The sequence below is a fragment of the Ornithorhynchus anatinus genome, chromosome 4, assembly GCF_004115215.2.
Source record: "Ornithorhynchus anatinus isolate Pmale09 chromosome 4, mOrnAna1.pri.v4, whole genome shotgun sequence".
In the NCBI taxonomy this organism is placed as follows: domain Eukaryota; kingdom Metazoa; phylum Chordata; class Mammalia; order Monotremata; family Ornithorhynchidae; genus Ornithorhynchus; species Ornithorhynchus anatinus.
This window is the reverse complement of record NC_041731.1, coordinates 11027260-11043295: the sequence shown is the minus strand read 5'-3', so window position 1 is coordinate 11043295 and position 16036 is coordinate 11027260. Positions and strand designations below refer to the sequence as shown.

Genomic DNA, 16036 nt, shown 5'->3' with positions numbered 1-16036 from the left:
CTTGATAGCATTTATTTATTACTTAGACTTTGTGTTATGGATTTTGTACTGAGAATATGAGTAGTCAGTGACATTTACTGAGGACTAATTGTGCGCAGAGTACGGTATTAAACGTGCTCCCTGCTCTCAAGGTACTTATGACGATCAGGGAATGCTTCCTGGAGGAGATGTGCTTTCAGAAGGACCTTAAAGATGGGGAAGAGCAGTGGTCTACCAGATGGGAGGGGAGGGCGGGGAGAGGAAGGTGTTCCAGGCAGAAGGGAGTATGCGAACAAGAGGCTGGTGGAGATGAGAACTAGGCCAAGTGGGTAGGTTGGCATGAATGGAAAGAAGAGGGCAAACAGGTGCAGTGGGAGAGGAGTGAGGGTAAGAATTCAACTGTATTTGAGTGCTTACTGTGTGCATGGCACTGTATTAAGCGCTTGGGAGAGGACAATACAGCAGCAGAAAGACACATCCTGCCCACAGCGAGCTCACAATCTAGAGGGGGAGACAGGCATTAATATAAATAAATAGATAAATTACAGATATAGTATATAGTTAGTAGAGAGGAAGGAGCAGATGAAGCTTTAAAGCTAATAGGAGTTTCTGCGAACTTTTCGCCTACCTCAAGCTCTGAACTTTAGAATTTTGTGTTTTGAATCGCCTCATTGTAATTTATTCCTGTTTTCTATCTGTCTTCCTCCTGTTAGATGGTGAGTCCCTTGGCGCCAGTGTCTAAACTGTCCATCTCGCATCTACCACAGTGCCTAGTACAGTTTCTGGCATAGGGAAGCTTAATAAATACCTTAAAGCATCAGTCATTCCAGATGATTTTAAAGAGAAAAAGTCTGCTGTGCCATAACCTAGGGATCAGCCAGAGGCTAAAACTCATTGGGGGATTCAAAAAAGAGGGAAGCAGACATGACACGAGAATGATTCCACCCTCTCAGTTGGTTTCAATTCTGAATTTACCAATTCATTCCAGATTTTAAATTTGCAGCACTCTGGGGGCCGGGGGGTGTTGATGTACCCAGGAATCCCCTTGCAGTAAATGTGTATGATCTGCAAAGGTCCTTTCTGAATCACGTGTCCATGATTAAGCAGAAAGCTCTATTAGGAATTCCCTTTGTACTGTATGTCCTGGTGTGTTGACTCACGATAATAATCTCATCATATATACCCCTTTGAGCAATTCGTAATCTATTTCCTTCCCCTGTGGAAACATGGTTACTTAAACTCTTAATATCACCTTTACGTGCCTCAGCCCTGCTGGGATCAACTTTAGAAGTGATTGTCTCTGCTGCACTAGAGAATTCTCCTTTGTGCTAAATAGTTATTGGGAGGGGCTGGTAGCCTTTACGACCCCCTCCTTCCTTACCCACTTCAGCCCTTCTTTATCACCTAATCAATCAGATACTCACATCCCACCTCCCCCTGCCACCCTAACACAGCATACATACCTTTAACTCTATTACCTCCTCCTTCTTGTAATCTATTTTAGTATCTCCCTGACTCAGTCATTCGGTGCTATTTATTGAGCACTTTCAATGCGCGGAGCACTGTACTAACTGCTTGGGAGCGTACAATACAACACAGAATTAGTAAGCACGTTCCCTGCCAATAACGAGTTTACAGTCTAGAGTGGGAGTAGATCGTAAAATGCATAAGGGTAGGGGATTCTGTTGTATTTTCCTGAGTGCTAAGTACAGGACTCGGCACACAGGAGGCCCTCAAACTAGCAATCGTATTTAGCACTTATTGGCATTATTGAGCACTTACTGTCTGCAAAGCATTGCTCTAAGTGCTTGGGCAGAGTTGGTAGACATCATCCCTGCCCTCAAGTAGCTTACAGTCTGAAAGAGGAGCGATACCATTGATTGACCGACGGATGAAGTATTGTTATCAAATGCCGTCGAGTCTTTTCCGATTCACGGCGACTCTGTAGGTACATTTCCTCCAGGATGTCCTATCTTCTGCCATAATCTGTAATCTTGCTAGCCGTTTTTCCATTAGCATTATTGTGGTTTCTATCCATCTAGCTGCTGGTCTGCCTCTTCCATGTTTTCCCTGGACCTTTTTTTAGAATGAATGCCTTCTCCAGAGAATTTAGACCTGATGATGATGTGTTCAAAATATACTAATCAAAGATGAGTCAGTTGGCCTTCCAAAAACCACATTGGCTTAATTTGCTCCAAAAGCCGTTTGTTTATTTTTCGGCCAGTCCGTGGTATTCCCAAAAGCCTTCTCCAACACATTTCAAAAGCATCGATGTTCTTTCTGTCCTGTTTTTTCACTGTCCACCTTTCAGATCCATGTTGTCACTGGAGAGAGAAAAACAGACCCCTCCTTTTCTAGGAAGCAGCGTGGCTCAGTGGAAAGAGCCTGGGCTTCGGAGTCAGAGCCAGGGGTTAGACTCCCGGCTCTGCCACCTGTCAGCTGTGTGACTGTGGGCAAGTCACTTCACTTCTCCGTGCCTCAGTTACCTCATCTGTAAAATGGGGATTAGCTGTGAGCCTCACGTGGGACGAACTGATTACCCTGTATCTCCCCCAGCGCTTTAGAACAGTGCTCTGCACATAGTAAGCGCTTAACAGATACGAATATTATTATTATTACTTGAAGAAAGTAGGAAAGGTTCTTTCCTTTTCCTATTCTAGCAAAACCACGACAGCAAAGAGATGGAAGGGAGCAAAATGTCAGGGTGGGGTTAGACTGCCCGAACTGTAGGTAAACTGCACTAAGAACCCAAGAAATTGAAGGCTTCTTAACATGCTAAAACTTAGAGTTTTCAACAGTTATTCAGAATGAAGGGAATGAGAACCATGAGGAAGTGGTAACCAGGAGAACTGGAAAATGGAAAGTAACACCATGCATAAAAATCCTTTTTTTAACCTTTCAACCAAGAGTTCCCATTCGCCACATCCGTGATTAAGTGTGGCATTTATGAAACATGTACTCTGTGTTGACTCTCTGGTAAGTACTTGAGAAAATATAAATATAGTAAAGAGTTCAGATGGTCCCCGTCCCACATGGGGCTCTTAATTTAAATAAGGATGCCTCTACGGGACCTTTCTCTTAGGATCCACCAAAAGAAGGGCCTGAATGTAATGTGTGAGAATTCACTTGGGGAGAAACTTCTCAACTGACCAAGAGGGAGAAATCACTATGTCAGAGAAGGCTTAGAGCTGTGAGCTCATAATCCATTACAGAATTTACCAATCTAGTATATCATGTTCAGTTCCTCTTAATCTTGGACAATGTCTGAGGTTATTCTGTGCATTTTGAGTGAGGCAGGATTTGTTTTCATTGCATGCCCAAGTCAGGATTCAAACTGAAAGCCTCTTGCTGAATCGGGAGGTGGGGAAACGCTTAGTAGAGTGCCTGGCATATAGTAAGTGTTTAACAAATACCGTTATTATTCGACATGCCAAGGGGCTAGACGCATCAGTTTGGTAGTACAGTGGCTCCAAATGGGTTGCCTGTACTGTGACAGTTTGTTAAACATGCATAGCGTGGTCTTCGAGAAGCAGCGTGGCTCAGTGGAAAGAGCATGGGCTTTGGAGTCAGGGCTCATGAGTTCGAATCCCAGCTCTGCCACTTGTCGGCTGTGTGACTGTGGGCGAGTCACTTAACTTCTCTGTGCCTCAGTTCCCTCATCTGTAAAATGGGGATTAAGACTGTGAGCCCCACGTGGGACAACCTGATTCCCCTATGTCTACCCCAGCGCTTAGAACAGTGCTCGGCACGTAGTAAGCGCTTAACAAATACCAACATTATTATTATTATGTCCATCTGCTTACAGAGTAATTATTGATTCCCAGTACCAGCTGTAATTTTGGCAAGTATCTGTCACCTGTCCTTCTCCTTGTGCCATTTCTATACCAGATACACTGAGAGAAAAATGATGGGATGTTCCAATTTCGATGAGAGAATTGTTTAGAAACAGCTCAGAGAAGTTGGTTCTTGTGGAAAAAAGATAGGATGAAGACTTGATTTTATTCTTAGCAGTAGTAGTGGTATGAATACTACTAATAATAATGGTATTTAACACTTACTATGTGCCAGGCACTAAACTAAGGATTGGGGTAGATACAAGGTAATCAGGTTGGACAGAGTCCCTGTCCCACATGGAGTTCACAATCTTTATCCCTGTTTTACAGATGAGGTAACTGAGGCACTGAGAAGTTGAGTGACTTGCCCAAGGTCACATAGAGAAATGGTAGAGCTGGGATTATAGCCCAGGCCTTTTGACTTCCAGGCCTAAGCTCTGCCTCCTAGGCCACTGCATCTCCAAGTGAGGAAAGGCACCGAGAGGCAAACATTATTCATTTCTAGTTTTGCCTGGATTTTTGCATAGTCATTCACTTTGCAGCGTAAGCGGTAAGCTTTGGCCCCTAATTGAAAGACTGTCTAAACTCAGGTGTGCGTATTTAACTCCTACGAAGGTCCCCTTTTGGCTTTATTGAATTATTGGAACCTGGGAACCAGGAGACCTGGGTTCTTATAATGACTTTACTTGCTTCTTGTGGGACCTTGGGCAAGTCACTTAACTTCTCTGTGCCTCAGTTCCCTCATCTGTAAAATGGAGATGAAAAATTTGTTCTTCCTCCACCTTAGACTGGAGCCTCATGTGGAACAGTGACTGTACGTGGCCTGATTGAATTGTATCTACCATAACGATTGGCACATAAGTGCTTAACAAATATTAATGTTATTTTTATTTGACATCAGTGCCGACTTCAGGCCTGAAGGATAGTCGAATGCATACACTTTACCCTCCTGAGCTCTTGCTTATCAGCTGCACACAGCAAGCACTCAGTAAGTACCATTGATTGATTGGGGAAATAAAGAATGCTATCTGGAACCCACAATTCCACAAGCTCAGATAATATGAAAATGATCTTTTAACCAAGACTGTATACAGTATTCTCACCATCACTTCTGCTTTCAGCATTCTGCCCTGGGCTAAGCCATCTCCTCTACACCTCAGATGCAATGAAAATCTTAAAACACCTGTACTGAATGGGGCCATTAATCAGCCAAACTCATTAGCCAAAGCAGAAATTCATTCTGCTCACCCGAATCTTACTAAGAAATAATAATGCCTCTGGCTGCCTCAGATGAATTAAGACATTTCATTCTTGAGTGCAAAGTAATGAACTGTAAAATCAGGAGGTAAGAAATCTAACCCTAATCTGATCACATGAGTAACTCCTTGATCAATCAATCGTGTTTATTGAGTACTTACTCTGCAGAGCTCTGTACTAGGTAAAAGTACAATACAGCAGAATTAGCAGACACATTCTTTGCCCGTAATGAGCTTACAATTTTGGGGGGAGCGTTTTATCATCCTGTGCTCAATTCCTTCACTTATTTACGATGAGAATAGTAATACTATCTTGCTTTATGCAACTGCCATTATGAATAATTAAAATGATCACAGGCAAAGATAAATGTCCTAGAAATCCTAAATAATAATAAAAGTACCAAAATACCCAATACCCCCAGAATCATTCAAACATTAACATATGTTAATTTTGCAGATAGTACAGTAGATAGCTCTCCCAGACAAGTGAATACCAACCTCTTCCAGGCTTTGTTCACTTCATTAAATTCAAACAAGAAACCCTCCCAATCCTGATGTAATAGCGCCTTGGGACAATCTGACCCCAGTGGTCATCCAGGTTGACTATATTTCCTTTTAGAGTCCTTCTTATTTCCCCCATTTGGAGCAAAGATCCAATCTGAATCTTGTTTTTGGATCGTTCTGCTTAAGAGACCTCGCTTTGAAGCCCAATCCTCTACCCTGAATCGATCCGATTTTTGCACCCGAGACAGACGTCGTTTGGGGTCGAGATCTCACTGCCTGTCCAAGTGTTCTTTATGAGAAAGGTTTAGGTAGCAGGAGCTGAAGTACAGACTCATATTTAGGAAGGAGATCTGAATACCAAGTAGAAACCTTGATTTAACAATATCAGTTGGAGATTAGTTCTTCATCCCATGACCTTTGATACATGCGATGCGATATGAGGGCCATATAGCATTGCAACAACTGAGGGAAATGTAAAGGTTCAAAACTAAAATTGGGCCTCTCTCAAGGAAACCTAGGTAGAACAATTATGTAAATTGGTAATGTCACCAGAAGTTGCTTGAGGGCTTTTATGAGACCTGCCTAAGGCTAATTACGAGAAATGCCTATTTATATAAATAATGGCCCCGAATCCATGTCCTTGACATCAGTGCTGGGCTTTCATTCATTCATTCATTCAATAGTATTTATTGAGCGCTTATTATGTGCAGAGCACTGTACTAAGCGCTTGGAATGAACAAATGGGTAACAGATAGAGACAGTCCCTGCCCTTTGACGGGCTTACGGTCTGATCGGGGGAGACGGACAGACAAGAACAATAGCAATAAATAGAAATTCAAGAGGTAAACTAAACGTGGACGGGCCGGAGCCTCGGCTCTCTTCGGGCGGGAGACTCCGTTAGCGTCCGGGGGTGGGGGGCCCTACCACGAGTTTGAGTATCCGTCAGATTCGTTATTATTTTAATGGAAATGAAACGCGGTGATCCCATGCACTAAAAATCAACTCCCCAATTGCCGCTTCGGATCTCGGATCAGAGCTCTGCTTGTCCTAGCCGTGAATGCCCCAGAGAGACACCCCTTTAGGGCAGATGGCTACCATGGGCTCTCAGTTTTGATTTTTTGGGAACTTTAGCCGTGACAGATTTGCTTTGGAGTGAGTTTGGGACAACCACCTACACTTTGAACCCCAAGCGGGACAGGACTGATCTGTTACATTTGTATTCATTCCATAGTATTTATTGAACGCTTACTATGGGCAGAGCACCGGACTAAGCGCTTGGAATGTACAATTCGGCAATCGGTATCTTCACCAACACTTGACATGGTGCTTGGCCCGTATTAAACACTTAAAAGCTTAACAACCTCATCCAGGTTTCAGTTGAGCCTTGTTCTTCTCTTCTTGAAGAAGCAGCAGCCTGGCCTAGTGGATAGAGCACGGGCCCGGGCGTCAGAAGAACCTGGGTTCTAATTTTGGCTCTGCCACCTGTTTGCTGTGCGGCCCTGGGCGAATCGTTTCACTTCTCTGTGCCTCGGTTAATTCAACTGTAATAAATGGGGATTGAGGCTGGGAGCCTCATGTGAGACATGGGCTGTGTTAAATCGATTTGCTTTTATCCACTCCAGTGCTTAGCACAGTGCCTGAGACATAATAAGCGCTTAACAAATGCCACAGTGATTATTATTATATTACAATATAATAATTTTAAAAATGTCTCCATAGTATATGTCACAGAGATCCTTTTATCTTTTACCCCTCGCCCCACCTGCGGTGGTAGACTGTGGTAATGTGGCAAGAGAAGCAGCGTGGCTCAGTGGAAAGAGCACGGGCTTTGGAGTCAGAGGTCATGGGTTCGAATCCCGGCTCGGCCACTTGTCAGCTGTGTGAATTTGGGCAAGTCACTTAACTTCTCGGTGCCTCAGTTACCCCATCTGTCAAATGGGGATTAACTGTGAGCCCCAAGTGGGACAACCTGATTCCCCTGTGTCTACCCCAGGGCTTAGAACAGTGCTCGGCACATAGTAAGCGCTTAACAAATACCAACATTTATTTATTTATTTAAGTCTTGCTGTGGTAATAGAAGATCCCTGAAGAACAGAATTAGAGGACCCCCCCCCCCCCCAGCCCAAAGTGTGCATGACAGTTACTCGAACAATCGATCGGTATATTTAATGAGAACTTACTGGGTGCAGGGCATTGAACTAACCACTCGGGAGAGTATAATACAGAAGAGTTGATAGACATGATTCCTGCCCGCAGGGATCTTACAAAATTAGTTGGGAGGGAGACATTAAAATGAACTACAGATAGGGAAAGGGATAGAATGAAGGGATATGTGCGTGGTGCTGTGGATCCCAGGGCGGGGTAGCCACGTGCTTAATAATAATAGTGTTGGTATTTGTTAAGCGCTTACTCTGTGCAGAGCACTGTTCTAAGCGCTGGGGTAGATACAGGGTAATCAGGTTGTCCCACGGGAGACTCACAGTTCATCCCCATTTTACAGATGAGGGAACTGAGGCCCAGAGAAGTGAAGTGACTCGCCCACGGTCACACAGCCGACAAGTGGCAGAGCAGGGGTTTAGGATCCTGGCATCTCCTGGGTAGCAGAATCTGGAAGACTGGCCCCATGAGAGGTAGGAGAGGGAGTGGGCATGTGCCCAACTTCCCCTCACCCAAGACCTCCGGTCCTCCCTGCTGCTCTATTAAGAGAGCAGGGAGGTGCTCGCCTACGGCTGTCCTGGGGTGGGGGAAAGAAGAAAAGTTTAAAGGTTCCCCACCTACCTGTACCAATAGACCATTTTCTCCAGACCCTGATAAGGAAGTGATCCTGTTACCAGTCACAATGTGAGTTTGTCTCTTCTGAGTGTACAAAGAAGCAGACTTCGTAAGCTCCTAGAGGGCAGGGGCTCTATCGATTCAGTTTGCTCTAAAAAGCACCCAGCGCATTCCCAGAACGAACTACAGATGAAGATCAGGTTCTTCTGGCTCTTTCCAGCCGAAACCTAGGCCAGTCGAATGCCGGGGAACAGCTTAGCGAGTAGAGATGGGAACAAAATGGCTCTCAGTTGGTTCACTGAGCAGTCGAGTCCCATTCCTGTCCGTGCTTGAAAATCTGGGCGTTGGGTTTTGAGGCTGACATTGCATGCAGTAATGGCTCATGTGAATACTTGAGGCAGAAACTGTGGTCGGTTTAAAATCACATGCACCTTCTCTCTGCTTCAGCTCCAAGTCCCTTCAAATGAAAACCTAGGTTCTGTACTGTATCGAGCACATTTTTGGTGATCAGTAAATATGAATCGGTCTTCAGCACGTAGTATAGTGCTCTGCACACATTAGGCACTCAGTAAATCCTATCGATGAGTTAACTGATTAATAATGATGGTGACCACGAGACATGGGAGGGTATATATATCTAACAATCCCTGGAGGTGGAAAACCTGTATGTTTGGTCTTAGCAGCTGCAACTGAGCAGCTAATACATGCTGTGTGTAACACTAGGAGAGTAAAATAATAATAATGATGGTGATCAAGCACTTACTATGTGTCAAGCAGTGTTCTAAGCACTGAACGCTGTTCTAAGCTCTCTAAGTGATCAGTAAAACTCAAGTAAAAGACATTGCCTGAAGCCTCAAGGAGCTTTCTGTCAAACATTGGAGACCAACAGAAGCCGAGACATTCACAAAGTGCAACAGGGGTTGATTGCGATAGCATAGAAGAATAGATAAGTAGCTCCAAGTTAAAATAAGTCAAGACTTCCTAAATGCTAAAGTATATAAATGGGATGAGCCGATTATATTTTATCTACCCCAGAGTTGGCTACAGTGCTTGGCACATGGCAAGCTTTTAACAAATACCACAATTATTATTATTATCATTAACTATTATTTAGTGGTATTTTATTAACCAGTATTGGTAGTATATTAACTGCTATCAACTGATATCTGTAAAGCGCTTACTATGTGCCAGGCACTGTACTAAGCACTGGGGTGAATACAAGCAAATCGGGTCGGGCACAGTCCCTGTCCCACGTAGGGTTCGCCATCTCAATCCCCATTTTCCAGATGAGGTAACTGAGGCACAGAGAAATGAAGCGGCTTGCCCAAGATCACAAAGCAGATAAGTGGCAGAGCCTAGAACCCATGGCCTTCTGACTCCCAGGCCCGTGATCTATCCACTGTGTCTTGCTGCTTCTCTAATAATATTTATCGAAGGGCTGCTTAGGGCTAGGCCCTTTGGAAAGTGTAAGAGTAGCAAAGACAGATGCTCCCTGCCTTCATGGAGTTTACAGTCCAATAGGGGAGACGGGATTTATAAATAATGAAGGCTGGAGGAAGAACAAATGTAAAGTAAGAAGCGCTGCAAATACATTAGGACTAAGCAACTGAAGAAAGTGGGAAGTTCAAATAACTATGAAAATAAATCAAAATACACCTATTGATACAAGTACAGAGGATAAGGAGTAAACTTCACCAATGTTAAGGGATTGGGTTAGTTTCACGCAACTGAGGAGTGGTGAGTTAAGGAAGGTTTCCAGGAGAAGGTGGATTTTTCGACGGGGCTTTGAAGGCGGCAGACAGCTGAGGTCTGGTTGAATTGAAAGGTGAGGGAGTTTCAGGCACAGCACAGGGTGAGAGGTCAAAGGAGTATAGGGAGATGGTGACCGTGGAAGGAACGGAGAGGTTAGCGGGAGAGATGAGATAATGAAGAATGGGGAGAAAAGCTGTGCCGTGTCTTAAAGTCAATGGTCGGGAGTTTCTACTTGATGCAGAGAGGACTGGGTTACAATTAGGGGTTTGTGAAGGGTGGAGAAATGTATGCAGAACATGTTAGAAAAATGAGTCAGGCAGCAGACTGGAGAGGGGGCAGCCTCCAGACGAGGAGCCCAGCGAGGAGGTTGATAAAGTTGTCTAGCCAAGGTTGGATGAGTATCTGAACTTGGGTTTGAGCGGAAGAGGGGGATCCAGGATGTGTGGAGGGGGGAAAAAAGGGCAGGATTTAGCGACTGACGGTGTGGAAGTCGGAGGAGGTACGCGTCTCTGTATTGCGGCAGCTAAATATATTCACCAATTTCACCGAAGAAAGGAAAAGAAATGAAGCAAAGGAGAAGCAACAGCAGAAATGAGAATCCCACCTCTTGAGGCAATAGATTGTAAGGGCCTCTAGGGTGGGTAATGCGTCGTTTATTAGGACTGATTTTCTCTGTTTAGATGAATAGATGAGGTCTAGAACAGTCGTTGAGGATGATGGAATCTCCCCTTAAGAACGACAGACAACCTCAGTTCTGCGACTTGTCAGTCAATCCGTAGTTTTTATCAAGTGCCTCCAGCGTGTTCAGCCCTGCTTTAAAAGTTTAGGAGAGCACAATAGGATTAGAAGACACAGTCCCTGACCCCCAAGGAGCTTAGACTCTAGTGGGGAAATCAGATACAAACGAAATTATAGGTAGGAAGAAGGAAAGAATGCAGAGGTGGATATGTGGATAGTAATGGTGACATTTGTACGGTGCTCTACCCATAGTAAGCGCTCAATAAATACCATGTATCAGATCGATCAGAGCAGATACCATCTCTGTACCACCGGGAAATCACACACTAAGAGGGAGCGAGCACAGGTATTTGCTCCCCATTCACAGATGAGGAAACTGAGGTAGAGAAGCCAGGTGACTTGCCCAAGATCACACAGAAGTCAAGTGGCAGGGCCGGAATGAAGAAGTACTTATAGAGTATGTAAATTGATACAATTAGAAATGCAGAGCAGGGTTGTGAGTAGGTGGTTAGGAGGTGACGCAATAGGGCCGAGGTGATAATTGAGACGACATGGCATGAGAATAAAAATTAATCGGGAAAAGCCTCCTGGGAGAGGTGGAATTTTCCAGAAGGGCTTTGAAGATGGAGAGGGCTTTGAACTGGGGGATTTGAAAGGGGAAGGAAGAAATGAACCAGTTGGCTAATTCTGTTGTACTCTCCCAAGCATTTAGTTCAGTGCTTGGCACATAGTAAACACTCAATAAACTGCATTTAATGACTGATAATGATGATGGAAAGGGCAGGGTATGTGTCTGCTAATTCCATTGTTTTGCAGTCTCCCAAGTGCTCTTCACATAAGTGCTCAATAAATACAACTGATGGATTGACTGATTAAGCGCTTACTATGTGCCAAGCACTGTACTAACCTAAGGTCATTAGGTTGGACAGAGTCCCTGTCTCACATGGGGCTCACAGTGTAAGTAGGAGGGAGAACGGACGTTCAATTCCCGCTTTACAGATCCGGAAACTGAGGCGCAGAGAAGTTAAGTTACTTGCCCAAGGTCACCCAGCAGGCAAGTGGCAAAACTGGGATTGGAACTCAGTTCATCTGAGGTCCAGAGTGTAATTAGTGGAGAAGAGCCAAGTCAAAGAGATGGGGGCTGAATTTCTCAGATTGATGGGCTTCGGGATCGATTTTACCAGCTCACCGCTCCGCTTAACCCTGCCAGCGTTGACTTCAGAAAACAGATTCAGGAGCAGTTTAGGAACACGGCAGAAAGGGCAGTGTCCTAATCTCCCAAAACCTTTGAAGAATACATACAAAACTTTTATCGCTGAGATGCTGACTGGCAGGGACCAGTGGAAAATTTGTCCTTAGATAGTTTAATAATAATAATGTTGGTATTTGTTAAGCGCTTACTGTGTGCAGAACACTGTTCTAAGCGGTGGGGGAGATACTGGGTCATCAGGTTGTCCCACGTGAGGCCCACAGTTAACCCCCATTTTACAGATGAGGAAACTGAGGCACAGAGAAGCTAAGTGACTTGCCCACAGACAGCTGACAAGTGGCAGAGCCGGGATTCGAACCCCCTGAACTCTGACTCCCAAGCCCAGGCTCTTTCCACTGAGCCACGCTGCTTCTCTAGTTTACCCTTTGGGAACTCTACAGAAGTAGAGTGGAAAAACATCCAATGTTTTAGACTCGACTGAACTGTCCCGGTTACCTGCCACAGCAGGGAGATTTGTCTCCAGAGGAGGAAGGGGATGGGTGGAAGGAGGCGGGGTGGGGGGGGAAGTGAGTGTATATCCATCGGTGATATTTACTGAACGCTTACTGTGTGCCGAGCAATGTACTAGGGCTTGGGAGGGTTGTCTACGATGAGCTTAGAGTCAAAAGTGAGAAAAGGCGTATCGCACCCTTACCCGCTTACACGCCCACACACGCCCTCCCTCCTTCCCTGCCCGTATATTGGTTGATAAGGTTTGTTGATCTTTTCTGGAGTCTATGAGAACTATCAGTCTGAGTGTATGCTATTAACGTGCCAGAAATGGAAAAACAGAAGGGAAGAGGCTAGGCTATCAGACAAAGGACTCTGTGAGGTGCTCTGTCCCGAGGAAATGCTCAATAAATACTATTGACTGACTGGTTGATTCAAGGGCCTCCAGCTCAGCCGTGGCTTTCTCTGGAAAGGAAGTGATCTAGAGTGACAGCGGACAGTCTAAAGCATGAGCCCGGAGCGAGTCTTGGAAACCAAAAGAGTGAGTCGGTGGTGGAAATAAGCACAGAGAACCATTCAGAACTCTGGGGAGGAGAGTGGGCCATTAAAATACCCCTTTGCCTTTTTGACGGAATTTGTGAAGCGCTCACTATGTGTCAAGTACTGTCGAAGGGAGGGGGTAGATAGAAGTTTATCAGGTTGGACCCAGTCCCTGTCCCACATGGGGCTCCCAGGCTAAATAGGAGGGAGAATGGGTATGAAGTCCCCATTTTACAGTTGAGGAAACTGAGGCACAGAGAAGTCAATAGCGACGGTATTTGTTTAAGCGCTTAATAATAATAATAATAATAATGTTGGTATTTGTTAAGTGCTTATTGTGTGCCGAGCACTGTTCTAAGCGCTGGGGTAGACGCAGGGGAATCAGGTTGTCCCACGTGGGGCTCACAGTCTTAATCCCCATTTTACGGATGAGGTAACTGAGGCCCACAGAAGTGAAGTGACTTGCCCACAGTCACACAGCTGACAAGTGGCCGAGCTGGGATTCGAACTCACGACCTCTGACTCCCAAGCCCGGGCTCTTTCCACTGAGCCACGCTGCTTACTAGGTGCCAAGCGCTCTGCTAAGCGCTGGGCTAGATTCGAGCTAATCAGGTTCTTCCACGTGGGGCTCCCAGTCTTAATCCTCATTTTACGGATGAGGTCACTGAGGCCCAGAGAAGTGAAGTGACTTGCCCAAAGTCACACGGCTGACAGGTGGCGGAGCGGGGATCAGAGCCCACGACCTCTGACTCCCAAGCCCGTGCTCGTTCCTCTGTGTCACGCAGTACAGTGACTCGCCCAAGGTCACACCACAGTCGGTCGACAGAGTCGGTAACCCAGGTTCTCCGCCTCCCAGGCCCGTGCTGCTTTTATACAGGATTCACTTAAGCCTAGTAGTCTAAATTCAACCCTCAGCTTTATTTTCCATCAATAGTTCCCTATTAATCTTAAGTAGTTACCGATAGATTCGTCCATTAAATGATATGTCGATTAATCTTTCACTGAATCCTTCAGCCATCCACCTTGAAATCTGCAAAGGAGAAACTACCCTCAGCTTTCTCTGGGCTACCAATCAATCAGTGGTATTGATGGAGCACTGTACTAGGCACCGGGGAGAGTATAGTGCACCAGAGTGGGTAGATGTGCGGCAGAGAAGCAGCGTGGCTCAGTGGAAAGAGCCCGGGCTTGGGAGTCGGGGGTCATGGGTTCGAATCCCCGCCTCTGCCGCTTTTATTGCTATTGTTCTCGTCCGTCCGTCTCCCCCGATTAGACCGTGAGCCCGGCAGAGGGCGGGGGCCGTCTCTATCTGTTACCGATTTGTCCATTCCAAGCGCTTAGTACAGTGCTCTGCACACAGTAAGCGCTCAATAAATACTATTGAATGAATGAATGACTGTGGGCGAGTCACTTCACTTCTCTGTGCCTCAGTTCCCTCATCTGGAAAAGGGGGATGAAGACTGCGAGCCTCACGTGGGACAACCTGATCACCCTGTATCTCCCCCAGTGCTCAGTGAAGAGTGCTCTGCACATAGTAAGCGCTTAACGGATACCAACGTTATTATTATTATTATTATTATTATATGCTCCCTGCCCACAAGGAGCTTCTAGTCAAGAGGAGGAGACAGACGTTAAAATAAATCACAGATAGAGGAAATGGTAAAGCTTAAAGATACGTCCCGCTTCTCTTGCCTCGCATCCACCTGCCCACGGGCCACCGCAGTCTAGGATCCTCTGAACGTTTCCATCCTTTCTGCCAGCAGGGTCAATCAGTCGGACTTACTGAGCACTTACTGTGTGCAGAGCACTGGGTTAAGCGCCTGGAAGAGTACGCCATAACGATACACCGACACATTTTCTTCCCGCCAGGAGCTTGCCGTCTAGAGGGAGTCAGACATAAATTGATTCATTCCATCATATCTGTTGAGCGCTTACTGTGTGCAGAGCACTGTAATGATAATTGTGGTATTTATTAAGCGCTTACTCTGTGCCGAGCACCGTTCCAAGCACTGGGGTGGGTACAGGGTAGTCAGGTTGTCCCCACGTCCCATTTCACAGATGAGGTAAGTGAGGCCCAGAGAAGTGACTCGCCCACAGTCACCCAGCTGACAAGGGGCAGAGCGGGAGTCGAACCCATGATCCCTGACTCCGAAGCCCGGGCTCTTGCCACTGTGTCTCCTGCAGTGGGCACCTGCAGGGGCACCTCGAGGATGGTGCGTTTTGTCTCTCCCAGCGCTGTGCCCACCCCAGAAGCCTCGCCACCCTGCTTCTTCGGGGTGAGAGAGGGTGCGGGGAGGGCGTCCAGGCCATCCAGCGGGGCGGGGTCGGCAGGTCGGGCACCTGCAGGGGCACCTCGAGGGTCCCGCATCTTGTCTCCCCCAGGGCTGTGCCCACCCAGAAGCCGTGCCACCTTGCTTGCTTGGACTGGGCGTGGATGTGGGGAGGGTGGCGCGGGGTCGGCAGGCAGGCCGGTGGGCAGGTTGGGCACCTTGAAGGTGGCGCATGTTCTCTCCCAGTGCTCTGCCCACCCCAGAAACCTTGCCACCTTGCTTTCTCGGACCGAGCACAGAGGTAGGGAGGGGGTCGGCAGGCAGGCTGGCAGGGCGGGCACCTGCAGGGGCCACCTCGAGGGTCCCGCGTTTTGTCTCTCCCAGCGCTGTGCCCACCCAGAGGCCGTGCCACTTCGCTTGGAGCGAGCGTGGATGCGCGGAGGCGTGGGGAGGGTCGGCAGGCAGGCCGGTGGGTAGGTTGGGCACCTCGAGGGTCGTGCATTTTCTATCTCCCAGCGCTGTGCCCACCCCAGAAACCTTGCCACCTTGCTTTCTCGGACCGAGCACCGAGGTGGATGGAGAGGGGGGGTCCCGGCCGTCCAGCGGGGCGGGGTGGGCAGGTCGGGCACCTCGAGGGACCCGCATTTTGCGTCTCCCAGCGCGGTGCCCCCCCCCCAGAAGTCGTGCCACCTTGTT

General features: G+C 46.8%; 1 protein-coding gene across 2 annotated transcripts in view; it reads left to right on the top strand.

Annotated features, from left to right (window-relative positions):
• Positions 1–16036, top strand: part of EGFR (epidermal growth factor receptor) — a 298096-nt gene that overhangs the window by 53805 nt on the left and 228255 nt on the right. The window lies entirely within an intron of this gene.